Here is a 13,894-nt window from a genome sequence, read left to right on the forward strand (position 1 = left end):
CTCTCTCTGGATGTGTTCATTCTCTGAAATCTCTTCCTTCTCCCCCTGAGTCACTTCACAGCTTGGAGTGCCTGATAGAGTGCCTAGAGACCAAAGAGCAAAGGGGGAAGGCCTCTGGCTCTACTGGTTGCCCATGGGCACACAAGATCTGGTAGTTTATCTGGAAGGTCTAGAGAGTAGTGACTGATGGGGTAGCTACATCACCGGCGGACCCTGGCCAGGTGAAGCTTGCTGACATGCGGCAGCCTCTCCGGAGACTACTACTTCCGCTGTTAACATTGTATGCAAATACCTGGCTGAGTGCGAAGGGCAGAAAACATTGACACATACCTGCCAGAGGCCTATCCTGGGTCTGAAGAGTCCACCCCGGTCTCCAGCGACTCATCATCTCAGCACACACTTTGCCTGCACACAGGGAATCCGCCTCTCTCCACGAATGCCTTCTCCTGCTAGGAAACACACGATGGCACTCAGCCAAAGGAGAGCACAGGCAAAGTCAACTGAAGCCCGCATTTTCAAGATTTTGCCCTCTGCTGGGCCACAGCCTCCGGTGGCACACTGCATGTGCGTCACTTCTCCGAAGACGAGGCCGAAATCCGGGCATCCAGGGCCCCAGCAGTCCAGAGGCTGCGCATGGCGGCATACGGATCACCTCTTTGCCACGTACAGGAGGGAGGCCTCGGCCCTAGACTGGCTCCGCTAGAGCTCCACGACCTCAGCTATTTTTCCCGACCTTTGGCCCGTGCCCTTGTGAGTGTGTCACCTCTAGTTACACTTCACCTCCGACCACTCTCGATCCGCCACCTGCGGATACCTGAGCGTGGACATCAACATCTATCACTGTCTGCAGTGTCACAGGTCACTAGGTGTCTAGGCTCAGGCTGACCTTGGCTGTCTTCTGCCCAGGCAAGGAGCTTAATCCTTCAAAGGAAATGAGGACGCGTGGCCACTGGCCGACATCCTTTCTTTCATCTACACAGCGGTCTAGATGAGGGTAAAGAGGCCAGGTGGGCCAGGTGAAGGCTGAGTGCGGGGCCTAAGGCTTCCTTCCCAATCACCATGGAGACAGCCACCGCAAGGCTGGCCGGAACTTCTGACGGGGACGGGTCACAAACTCTGAGCCAATAGGAGAGGTCCAGCCTAACCGGCCGGTTCCGCAGAGCCCTCCATTTTACCCACGGACACGCAACGGCCCCTTCTGTCCTTGGCCACAAAATCGAGGGCACCCAGGGAATAACTTCACAGTAGGCAACCCCTGATGTGGACACGTTCGACATACTGGGACAGCAGGCAGGTACCTCTTTTCCACTTACGCTACGATATCAGTAGGCAAGGCGCCCTTCCTCAGCATCTATGGCCCCTCTTTGTATGTGTTCTTTTAAAGAAATCTCTTTTTTCTACCCCTGAGACACATCACAACTATGAGGGGCCTGAGAGGGAACCTGGAGATGAAACAGGGGAGGCTTCTGGCTGTACCGCTTCCCCGTGGCTAGAGAATAGCAGTTAGTCTCTCTGGAAGCTCTCAGCTTCTGTTGATCGACATGGGCAATACGGTAGGGGCGGACCCTGGCCAGGTGGAGCTTGTGGGCACATGCAACCTCTGGGGGAAGAATAATTCCGCTGCTGCTTTGTATGGTGTAAACCTCCCCACGCCAAGTGGGATGGGCACAGAACATTGACCCACACCTGCCAGGGGCCCTTCCTGGGACTAAAGATCCCAACCTGGTCTCAACCTTGTCACCTTCTCAGCACATACCTTTCCTGCACACATAATCCTGCCTTTCTCCGTCGGTGCCTCATCCTACTAGGAAAAAAGCATGCCGCTCAAAAAGGCCGATGCCAGAGAAATCGAGGAGACACTGCCATTTTCCACATTTTTGCTGTCTACATACCCCCGCCTCCGGTGGAAGGCTGCCTATGTGGCCGGGCTGCGAAGGCAAGGCCGAAATCCTGGCATCCTGGGCCCCAGCAATCCAGTGGTTTATGGACGTGGGGACCCGGATGACATGTTTCCCACATACAAGAGGAATCCTTGGGCCCTTCACTGGCTCGCCATTCAGCTCCGCGACGTCCACTACTGGCCCTGGCCTTTGGCCGGTGCCCCATTGTGCGAGTGCTCCGGAGCCATGTTTCTCCACCCATCACTATCATTCTGCCACCAGGGGATATGTGAGTGTGGGAGTCACCATTTGTCTGTCACTGGCAGCAGTGCCACGAGTCACTAGACTTCCAGGTACCAGCTGACCTAGGCTGCCTTCTGCCCCAGGCAAGGTCCGGAATCCTTTATCCCAGATGCTGACACCTGGGCACTGGCCGACATTAATTTTTATCAACACAGAGGTCTGAGTGAGGGTCAGCAGGCCAGCCAGGTGAAGTCAAGGCCAGGTGGGCGGGACTAAGGCTCCTTTGCCATCACCATGGAGACAGTCCCACCACCGGAAGAGTAGGCGGAGCGTATGATGGGCCCGGTGACAAGACTGAGCCAATGGCAGAGATCTGGCCCGCCAGGCAGATGACACAGGGCCCTCCATTATGACCTATGACACCTAGTGGCCACAGGATTTGAGCACACCCTGGGAAAGCCTACGCAGGCACAGGGGAGCCCCTGGTGCGGACTGGTGCAGGGCATTGGCAGAGCAGGCCAGGTACCTCTTTCCCACTTTCCTGAGGATATCACTACGCAAGGCATCCCCACTCAGCATCTCTTGCCTCTCTCTGTCTCTCTCTGGATGTGTTCATTCTCTGAAATCTCTTCCTTCTCCCCCTGAGTCACTTCACAGCTTGGAGTGCCTGATAGAGTGCCTAGAGACCAAAGAGCAAAGGGGGAAGGCCTCTGGCTCTACTGGTTGCCCATGGGCACACAAGATCTGGTAGTTTATCTGGAAGGTCTAGAGAGTAGTGACTGATGGGGTAGCTACATCACCGGCGGACCCTGGCCAGGTGAAGCTTGCTGACATGCGGCAGCCTCTCCGGAGACTACTACTTCCGCTGTTAACATTGTATGCAAATACCTGGCTGAGTGCGAAGGGCAGAAAACATTGACACATACCTGCCAGAGGCCTATCCTGGGTCTGAAGAGTCCACCCCGGTCTCCAGCGACTCATCATCTCAGCACACACTTTGCCTGCACACAGGGAATCCGCCTCTCTCCACGAATGCCTTCTCCTGCTAGGAAACACACGATGGCACTCAGCCAAAGGAGAGCACAGGCAAAGTCAACTGAAGCCCGCATTTTCAAGATTTTGCCCTCTGCTGGGCCACAGCCTCCGGTGGCACACTGCATGTGCGTCACTTCTACGAAGACGAGGCCGAAATCCGGGCATCCAGGGCCCCAGCAGTCCAGAGGCTGCGCATGGCGGCATACGGATCACCTCTTTGCCACGTACAGGAGGGAGGCCTCGGCCCTAGACTGGCTCCGCTAGAGCTCCACGACCTCAGCTATTTTTCCCGACCTTTGGCCCGTGCCCTTGTGAGTGTGTCACCTCTAGTTACACTTCACCTCCGACCACTCTCGATCCGCCACCTGCGGATACCTGAGCGTGGACATCAACATCTATCACTGTCTGCAGTGTCACAGGTCACTAGGTGTCTAGGCTCAGGCTGACCTTGGCTGTCTTCTGCCCAGGCAAGGAGCTTAATCCTTCAAAGGAAATGAGGACGCGTGGCCACTGGCCGACATCCTTTCTTTCATCTACACAGCGGTCTAGATGAGGGTAAAGAGGCCAGGTGGGCCAGGTGAAGGCTGAGTGCGGGGCCTAAGGCTTCCTTCCCAATCACCATGGAGACAGCCACCGCAAGGCTGGCCGGAACTTCTGACGGGGACGGGTCACAAACTCTGAGCCAATAGGAGAGGTCCAGCCTAACCGGCCGGTTCCGCAGAGCCCTCCATTTTACCCACGGACACGCAACGGCCCCTTCTGTCCTTGGCCACAAAATCGAGGGCACCCAGGGAATAACTTCACAGTAGGCAACCCCTGATGTGGACACGTTCAACATACTGGGACAGCAGGCAGGTACCTCTTTTCCACTTACGCTACGATATCAGTAGGCAAGGCGCCCTTCCTCAGCATCTATGGCCCCTCTTTGTATGTGTTCTTTTAAAGAAATCTCTTTTTTCTACCCCTGAGACACATCACAACTATGAGGGGCCTGAGAGGGAACCTGGAGGTGAAACAAGGGAGGCTTCTGGCTGTACCGCTTCCCCGTGGCTAGAGAATAGCAGTTAGTCTCTCTGGAAGCTCTCAGCTTCTGTTGATCGACATGGGCAATACGGTAGGGGCGGACCCTGGCCAGGTGGAGCTTGTGGGCACATGCAACCTCTGGGGGAAGAATAATTCCGCTGCTGCTTTGTATGGTGTAAACCTCCCCACGCCAAGTGGGATGGGCACAGAACATTGACCCACACCTGCCAGGGGCCCTTCCTGGGACTAAAGATCCCAACCTGGTCTCAACCTTGTCACCTTCTCAGCACATACCTTTCCTGCACACATAATCCTGCCTTTCTCCGTCGGTGCCTCATCCTACTAGGAAAAAAGCATGCCGCTCAAAAAGGCCGATGCCAGAGAAATCGAGGAGACACTGCCATTTTCCACATTTTTGCTGTCTACATACCCCCGCCTCCGGTGGAAGGCTGCCTATGTGGCCGGGCTGCGAAGGCAAGGCCGAAATCCTGGCATCCTGGGCCCCAGCAATCCAGTGGTTTATGGACGTGGGGACCCGGATGACATGTTTCCCACATACAAGAGGAATCCTTGGGCCCTTCACTGGCTCGCCATTCAGCTCCGCGACGTCCACTACTGGCCCTGGCCTTTGGCCGGTGCCCCATTGCGCGAGTGCTCCGGAGCCATGTTTCTCCACCCATCACTATCATTCTGCCACCAGGGGATATGTGAGTGTGGGAGTCACCATTTGTCTGTCACTGGCAGCAGTGCCACGAGTCACTAGACTTCCAGGTACCAGCTGACCTAGGCTGCCTTCTGCCCCAGGCAAGGTCCGGAATCCTTTATCCCAGATGCTGACACCTGGGCACTGGCCGACATTAATTTTTATCAACACACAGGTCTGAGTGAGGGTCAGCAGGCCAGCCAGGTGAAGTCAAGGCCAGGTGGGCGGGACTAAGGCTCCTTTGCCATCACCATGGAGACAGTCCCCCCACCGGAAGAGTAGGCGGAGCGTATGATGGGCCCGGTGACAAGACTGAGCCAATGGCAGAGATCTGGCCCGCCAGGCAGATGACACAGGGCCCTCCATTATGACCTATGACACCTAGTGGCCACAGGATTTGAGCACACCCTGGGAAAGCCTACGCAGGCACAGGGGAGCCCCTGGTGCGGACTGGTGCAGGGCATTGGCAGAGCAGGCCAGGTACCTCTTTCCCACTTTCCTGAGGATATCACTACGCAAGGCATCCCCACTCAGCATCTCTTGCCTCTCTCTGTCTCTCTCTGGATGTGTTCATTCTCTGAAATCTCTTCCTTCTCCCCCTGAGTCACTTCACAGCTTGGAGTGCCTGATAGAGTGCCTAGAGACCAAAGAGCAAAGGGGGAAGGCCTCTGGCTCTACTGGTTGCCCATGGGCACACAAGATCTGGTAGTTTATCTGGAAGGTCTAGAGAGTAGTGACTGATGGGGTAGCTACATCACCGGCGGACCCTGGCCAGGTGAAGCTTGCTGACATGCGGCAGCCTCTCCGGAGACTACTACTTCCGCTGTTAACATTGTATGCAAATACCTGGCTGAGTGCGAAGGGCAGAAAACATTGACACATACCTGCCAGAGGCCTATCCTGGGTCTGAAGAGTCCACCCCGGTCTCCAGCGACTCATCATCTCAGCACACACTTTGCCTGCACACAGGGAATCCGCCTCTCTCCACGAATGCCTTCTCCTGCTAGGAAACACACGATGGCACTCAGCCAAAGGAGAGCACAGGCAAAGTCAACTGAAGCCCGCATTTTCAAGATTTTGCCCTCTGCTGGGCCACAGCCTCCGGTGGCACACTGCATGTGCGTCACTTCTCCGAAGACGAGGCCGAAATCCGGGCATCCAGGGCCCCAGCAGTCCAGAGGCTGCGCATGGCGGCATACGGATCACCTCTTTGCCACGTACAGGAGGGAGGCCTCGGCCCTAGACTGGCTCCGCTAGAGCTCCACGACCTCAGCTATTTTTCCCGACCTTTGGCCCGTGCCCTTGTGAGTGTGTCACCTCTAGTTACACTTCACCTCCGACCACTCTCGATCCGCCACCTGCGGATACCTGAGCGTGGACATCAACATCTATCACTGTCTGCAGTGTCACAGGTCACTAGGTGTCTAGGCTCAGGCTGACCTTGGCTGTCTTCTGCCCAGGCAAGGAGCTTAATCCTTCAAAGGAAATGAGGACGCGTGGCCACTGGCCGACATCCTTTCTTTCATCTACACAGCGGTCTAGATGAGGGTAAAGAGGCCAGGTGGGCCAGGTGAAGGCTGAGTGCGGGGCCTAAGGCTTCCTTCCCAATCACCATGGAGACAGCCACCGCAAGGCTGGCCGGAACTTCTGACGGGGACAGGTCACAAACTCTGAGCCAATAGGAGAGGTCCAGCCTAACCGGCCGGTTCCGCAGAGCCCTCCATTTTACCCACGGACACGCAACGGCCCCTTCTGTCCTTGGCCACAAAATCGAGGGCACCCAGGGAATAACTTCACAGTAGGCAACCCCTGATGTGGACACGTTCGACATACTGGGACAGCAGGCAGGTACCTCTTTTCCACTTACGCTACGATATCAGTAGGCAAGGCGCCCTTCCTCAGCATCTATGGCCCCTCTTTGTATGTGTTCTTTTAAAGAAATCTCTTTTTTCTACCCCTGAGACACATCACAACTATGAGGGGCCTGAGAGGGAACCTGGAGATGAAACAGGGGAGGCTTCTGGCTGTACCGCTTCCCCGTGGCTAGAGAATAGCAGTTAGTCTCTCTGGAAGCTCTCAGCTTCTGTTGATCGACATGGGCAATACGGTAGGGGCGGACCCTGGCCAGGTGGAGCTTGTGGGCACATGCAACCTCTGGGGGAAGAATAATTCCGCTGCTGCTTTGTATGGTGTAAACCTCCCCACGCCAAGTGGGATGGGCACAGAACATTGACCCACACCTGCCAGGGGCCCTTCCTGGGACTAAAGATCCCAACCTGGTCTCAACCTTGTCACCTTCTCAGCACATACCTTTCCTGCACACATAATCCTGCCTTTCTCCGTCGGTGCCTCATCCTACTAGGAAAAAAGCATGCCGCTCAAAAAGGCCGATGCCAGAGAAATCGAGGAGACACTGCCATTTTCCACATTTTTGCTGTCTACATACCCCCGCCTCCGGTGGAAGGCTGCCTATGTGGCCGGGCTGCGAAGGCAAGGCCGAAATCCTGGCATCCTGGGCCCCAGCAATCCAGTGGTTTATGGACGTGGGGACCCGGATGACATGTTTCCCACATACAAGAGGAATCCTTGGGCCCTTCACTGGCTCGCCATTCAGCTCCGCGACGTCCACTACTGGCCCTGGCCTTTGGCCGGTGCCCCATTGCGCGAGTGCTCCGGAGCCATGTTTCTCCACCCATCACTATCATTCTGCCACCAGGGGATATGTGAGTGTGGGAGTCACCATTTGTCTGTCACTGGCAGCAGTGCCACGAGTCACTAGACTTCCAGGTACCAGCTGACCTAGGCTGCCTTCTGCCCCAGGCAAGGTCCGGAATCCTTTATCCCAGATGCTGACACCTGGGCACTGGCCGACATTAATTTTTATCAACACACAGGTCTGAGTGAGGGTCAGCAGGCCAGCCAGGTGAAGTCAAGGCCAGGTGGGCGGGACTAAGGCTCCTTTGCCATCACCATGGAGACAGTCCCCCCACCGGAAGAGTAGGCGGAGCGTATGATGGGCCCGGTGACAAGACTGAGCCAATGGCAGAGATCTGGCCCGCCAGGCAGATGACACAGGGCCCTCCATTATGACCTATGACACCTAGTGGCCACAGGATTTGAGCACACCCTGGGAAAGCCTACGCAGGCACAGGGGAGCCCCTGGTGCGGACTGGTGCAGGGCATTGGCAGAGCAGGCCAGGTACCTCTTTCCCACTTTCCTGAGGATATCACTACGCAAGGCATCCCCACTCAGCATCTCTTGCCTCTCTCTGTCTCTCTCTGGATGTGTTCATTCTCTGAAATCTCTTCCTTCTCCCCCTGAGTCACTTCACAGCTTGGAGTGCCTGATAGAGTGCCTAGAGACCAAAGAGCAAAGGGGGAAGGCCTCTGGCTCTACTGGTTGCCCATGGGCAGACAAGATCTGGTAGTTTATCTGGAAGGTCTAGAGAGTAGTGACTGATGGGGTAGCTACATCACCGGCGGACCCTGGCCAGGTGAAGCTTGCTGACATGCGGCAGCCTCTCTGGAGACTACTACTTCCGCTGGTAACATTGTATGCAAATACCTGGCTGAGTGCGAAGGGCAGAAAACATTGACACATACCTGCCAGAGGCCTATCCTGGGTCTGAAGAGTCCACCCCGGTCTCCAGCGACTCATCATCTCAGCACACACTTTGCCTGCACACAGGGAATCCGCCTCTCTCCACGAATGCCTTCTCCTGCTAGGAAACACAGGATGTCACTCAGCCAAAGGAGAGCACAGGCAAAGTCAACTGAAGCCCGCATTTTCAAGATTTTGCCCTCTGCTGGGCCACAGCCTCCGGTGGCACACTGCATGTGCGTCACTTCTCCGAAGACGAGGCCGAAATCCGGGCATCCAGGGCCCCAGCAGTCCAGAGGCTGCGCATGGCGGCATACGGATCACCTCTTTGCCACGTACAGGAGGGAGGCCTCGGCCCTAGACTGGCTCCGCTAGAGCTCCACGACCTCAGCTATTTTTCCCGACCTTTGGCCCGTGCCCTTGTGAGTGTGTCACCTCTAGTTACACTTCACCTCCGACCACTCTCGATCCGCCACCTGCGGATACCTGAGCGTGGACATCAACATCTATCACTGTCTGCAGTGTCACAGGTCACTAGGTGTCTAGGCTCAGGCTGACCTTGGCTGTCTTCTGCCCAGGCAAGGAGCTTAATCCTTCAAAGGAAATGAGGACGCGTGGCCACTGGCCGACATCCTTTCTTTCATCTACACAGCGGTCTAGATGAGGGTAAAGAGGCCAGGTGGGCCAGGTGAAGGCTGAGTGCGGGGCCTAAGGCTTCCTTCCCAATCACCATGGAGACAGCCACCGCAAGGCTGGCCGGAACTTCTGACGGGGACGGGTCACAAACTCTGAGCCAATAGGAGAGGTCCAGCCTAACCGGCCGGTTCCGCAGAGCCCTCCATTTTACCCACGGACACGCAACGGCCCCTTCTGTCCTTGGCCACAAAATCGAGGGCACCCAGGGAATAACTTCACAGTAGGCAACCCCTGATGTGGACACGTTCGACATACTGGGACAGCAGGCAGGTACCTCTTTTCCACTTACGCTACGATATCAGTAGGCAAGGCGCCCTTCCTCAGCATCTATGGCCCCTCTTTGTATGTGTTCTTTTAAAGAAATCTCTTTTTTCTACCCCTGAGACACATCACAACTATGAGGGGCCTGAGAGGGAACCTGGAGATGAAACAGGGGAGGCTTCTGGCTGTACCGCTTCCCCGTGGCTAGAGAATAGCAGTTAGTCTCTCTGGAAGCTCTCAGCTTCTGTTGATCGACATGGGCAATACGGTAGGGGCGGACCCTGGCCAGGTGGAGCTTGTGGGCACATGCAACCTCTGGGGGAAGAATAATTCCGCTGCTGCTTTGTATGGTGTAAACCTCCCCACGCCAAGTGGGATGGGCACAGAACATTGACCCACACCTGCCAGGGGCCCTTCCTGGGACTAAAGATCCCAACCTGGTCTCAACCTTGTCACCTTCTCAGCACATACCTTTCCTGCACACATAATCCTGCCTTTCTCCGTCGGTGCCTCATCCTACTAGGAAGAAAGCATGCCGCTCAAAAAGGCCGATGCCAGAGAAATCGAGGAGACACTGCCATTTTCCACATTTTTGCTGTCTACATACCCCCGCCTCCGGTGGAAGGCTGCCTATGTGGCCGGGCTGCGAAGGCAAGGCCGAAATCCTGGCATCCTGGGCCCCAGCAATCCAGTGGTTTATGGACGTGGGGACCCGGATGACATGTTTCCCACATACAAGAGGAATCCTTGGGCCCTTCACTGGCTCGCCATTCAGCTCCGCGACGTCCACTACTGGCCCTGGCCTTTGGCCGGTGCCCCATTGCGCGAGTGCTCCGGAGCCATGTTTCTCCACCCATCACTATCATTCTGCCACCAGGGGATATGTGAGTGTGGGAGTCACCATTTGTCTGTCACTGGCAGCAGTGCCACGAGTCACTAGACTTCCAGGTACCAGCTGACCTAGGCTGCCTTCTGCCCCAGGCAAGGTCCGGAATCCTTTATCCCAGATGCTGACACCTGGGCACTGGCCGACATTAATTTTTATCAACACAGAGGTCTGAGTGAGGGTCAGCAGGCCAGCCAGGTGAAGTCAAGGCCAGGTGGGCGGGACTAAGGCTCCTTTGCCATCACCATGGAGACAGTCCCCCCACCGGAAGAGTAGGCGGAGCGTATGATGGGCCCGGTGACAAGACTGAGCCAATGGCAGAGATCTGGCCCGCCAGGCAGATGACACAGGGCCCTCCATTATGACCTATGACACCTAGTGGCCACAGGATTTGAGCACACCCTGGGAAAGCCTACGCAGGCACAGGGGAGCCCCTGGTGCGGACTGGTGCAGGGCATTGGCAGAGCAGGCCAGGTACCTCTTTCCCACTTTCCTGAGGATATCACTACGCAAGGCATCCCCACTCAGCATCTCTTGCCTCTCTCTGTCTCTCTCTGGATGTGTTCATTCTCTGAAATCTCTTCCTTCTCCCCCTGAGTCACTTCACAGCTTGGAGTGCCTGATAGAGTGCCTAGAGACCAAAGAGCAAAGGGGGAAGGCCTCTGGCTCTACTGGTTGCCCATGGGCAGACAAGATCTGGTAGTTTATCTGGAAGGTCTAGAGAGTAGTGACTGATGGGGTAGCTACATCACCGGCGGACCCTGGCCAGGTGAAGCTTGCTGACATGCGGCAGCCTCTCCGGAGACTACTACTTCCGCTGGTAACATTGTATGCAAATACCTGGCTGAGTGCGAAGGGCAGAAAACATTGACACATACCTGCCAGAGGCCTATCCTGGGTCTGAAGAGTCCACCCCGGTCTCCAGCGACTCATCATCTCAGCACACACTTTGCCTGCACACAGGGAATCCGCCTCTCTCCACGAATGCCTTCTCCTGCTAGGAAACACACGATGGCACTCAGCCAAAGGAGAGCACAGGCAAAGTCAACTGAAGCCCGCATTTTCAAGATTTTGCCCTCTGCTGGGCCACAGCCTCCGGTGGCACACTGCATGTGCGTCACTTCTACGAAGACGAGGCCGAAATCCGGGCATCCAGGGCCCCAGCAGTCCAGAGGCTGCGCATGGCGGCATACGGATCACCTCTTTGCCACGTACAGGAGGGAGGCCTCGGCCCTAGACTGGCTCCGCTAGAGCTCCACGACCTCAGCTATTTTTCCCGACCTTTGGCCCGTGCCCTTGTGAGTGTGTCACCTCTAGTTACACTTCACCTCCGACCACTCTCGATCCGCCACCTGCGGATACCTGAGCGTGGACATCAACATCTATCACTGTCTGCAGTGTCACAGGTCACTAGGTGTCTAGGCTCAGGCTGACCTTGGCTGTCTTCTGCCCAGGCAAGGAGCTTAATCCTTCAAAGGAAATGAGGACGCGTGGCCACTGGCCGACATCCTTTCTTTCATCTACACAGCGGTCTAGATGAGGGTAAAGAGGCCAGGTGGGCCAGGTGAAGGCTGAGTGCGGGGCCTAAGGCTTCCTTCCCAATCACCATGGAGACAGCCACCGCAAGGCTGGCCGGAACTTCTGACGGGGACGGGTCACAAACTCTGAGCCAATAGGAGAGGTCCAGCCTAACCGGCCGGTTCCGCAGAGCCCTCCATTTTACCCACGGACACGCAACGGCCCCTTCTGTCCTTGGCCACAAAATCGAGGGCACCCAGGGAATAACTTCACAGTAGGCAACCCCTGATGTGGACACGTTCGACATACTGGGACAGCAGGCAGGTACCTCTTTTCCACTTACGCTACGATATCAGTAGGCAAGGCGCCCTTCCTCAGCATCTATGGCCCCTCTTTGTATGTGTTCTTTTAAAGAAATCTCTTTTTTCTACCCCTGAGACACATCACAACTATGAGGGGCCTGAGAGGGAACCTGGAGATGAAACAGGGGAGGCTTCTGGCTGTACCGCTTCCCCGTGGCTAGAGAATAGCAGTTAGTCTCTCTGGAAGCTCTCAGCTTCTGTTGATCGACATGGGCAATACGGTAGGGGCGGACCCTGGCCAGGTGGAGCTTGTGGGCACATGCAACCTCTGGGGGAAGAATAATTCCGCTGCTGCTTTGTATGGTGTAAACCTCCCCACGCCAAGTGGGATGGGCACAGAACATTGACCCACACCTGCCAGGGGCCCTTCCTGGGACTAAAGATCCCAACCTGGTCTCAACCTTGTCACCTTCTCAGCACATACCTTTCCTGCACACATAATCCTGCCTTTCTCCGTCGGTGCCTCATCCTACTAGGAAAAAAGCATGCCGCTCAAAAAGGCCGATGCCAGAGAAATCGAGGAGACACTGCCATTTTCCACATTTTTGCTGTCTACATACCCCCGCCTCCGGTGGAAGGCTGCCTATGTGGCCGGGCTGCGAAGGCAAGGCCGAAATCCTGGCATCCTGGGCCCCAGCAATCCAGTGGTTTATGGACGTGGGGACCCGGATGACATGTTTCCCACATACAAGAGGAATCCTTGGGCCCTTCACTGGCTCGCCATTCAGCTCCGCGACGTCCACTACTGGCCCTGGCCTTTGGCCGGTGCCCCATTGCGCGAGTGCTCCGGAGCCATGTTTCTCCACCCATCACTATCATTCTGCCACCAGGGGATATGTGAGTGTGGGAGTCACCATTTGTCTGTCACTGGCAGCAGTGCCACGAGTCACTAGACTTCCAGGTACCAGCTGACCTAGGCTGCCTTCTGCCCCAGGCAAGGTCCGGAATCCTTTATCCCAGATGCTGACACCTGGGCACTGGCCGACATTAATTTTTATCAACACAGAGGTCTGAGTGAGGGTCAGCAGGCCAGCCAGGTGAAGTCAAGGCCAGGTGGGCGGGACTAAGGCTCCTTTGCCATCACCATGGAGACAGTCCCCCCACCGGAAGAGTAGGCGGAGCGTATGATGGGCCCGGTGACAAGACTGAGCCAATGGCAGAGATCTGGCCCGCCAGGCAGATGACACAGGGCCCTCCATTATGACCTATGACACCTAGTGGCCACAGGATTTGAGCACACCCTGGGAAAGCCTACGCAGGCACAGGGGAGCCCCTGGTGCGGACTGGTGCAGGGCATTGGCAGAGCAGGCCAGGTACCTCTTTCCCACTTTCCTGAGGATATCACTACGCAAGGCATCCCCACTCAGCATCTCTTGCCTCTCTCTGTCTCTCTCTGGATGTGTTCATTCTCTGAAATCTCTTCCTTCTCCCCCTGAGTCACTTCACAGCTTGGAGTGCCTGATAGAGTGCCTAGAGACCAAAGAGCAAAGGGGGAAGGCCTCTGGCTCTACTGGTTGCCCATGGGCAGACAAGATCTGGTAGTTTATCTGGAAGGTCTAGAGAGTAGTGACTGATGGGGTAGCTACATCACCGGCGGACCCTGGCCAGGTGAAGCTTGCTGACATGCGGCAGCCTCTCCGGAGACTACTACTTCCGCTGTTAACATTGTATGCAAATACCTGGCTG

The sequence above is a fragment of the Loxodonta africana genome, unplaced genomic scaffold (genome assembly GCF_030014295.1).
Source record: "Loxodonta africana isolate mLoxAfr1 unplaced genomic scaffold, mLoxAfr1.hap2 scaffold_166, whole genome shotgun sequence".
Taxonomy (NCBI): Eukaryota; Metazoa; Chordata; class Mammalia; order Proboscidea; family Elephantidae; genus Loxodonta; species Loxodonta africana.